Source organism: Carlito syrichta, unplaced genomic scaffold, assembly GCF_000164805.1.
Source record: "Carlito syrichta isolate Samal-C Ts95f unplaced genomic scaffold, Tarsius_syrichta-2.0.1 Scaffold130584, whole genome shotgun sequence".
NCBI classification, from domain to species: Eukaryota; Metazoa; Chordata; class Mammalia; order Primates; family Tarsiidae; genus Carlito; species Carlito syrichta.
The window spans coordinates 8016-8331 of record NW_007074680.1 but is presented as its reverse complement, the minus strand read 5'-3'; positions in this window follow the sequence as shown (position 1 = coordinate 8331).

Below are 316 nucleotides of genomic sequence, written 5' to 3'. Positions count from 1 at the left end.
GTCCCAGCTACTCAGGAGGCTGAGGCAGAAGGATTGCCAGAGCCCAGGAGGTCGAGGCTGCAGTGAACCATGGCTGTGCCACTGCCCTCCAGTCTGGGTGACAGAATGAGACTCAAAAAAAAAATATCCAGGCCTCAGTTTCCCCCTTCTGTGTGATGGGTGGATATGAATTTGCCTGCTGCCAAAGTCCCTTCCAACAGTTGGGTCCAAACAGGCTTCTGGTGCCATCTCCTCTCACTATCCCCTCTCCCAAAACCTAATATGTGTTTCACCCCACACACTACCTCCACTCCACCCCCTTTTTTTTTTTTTTTTT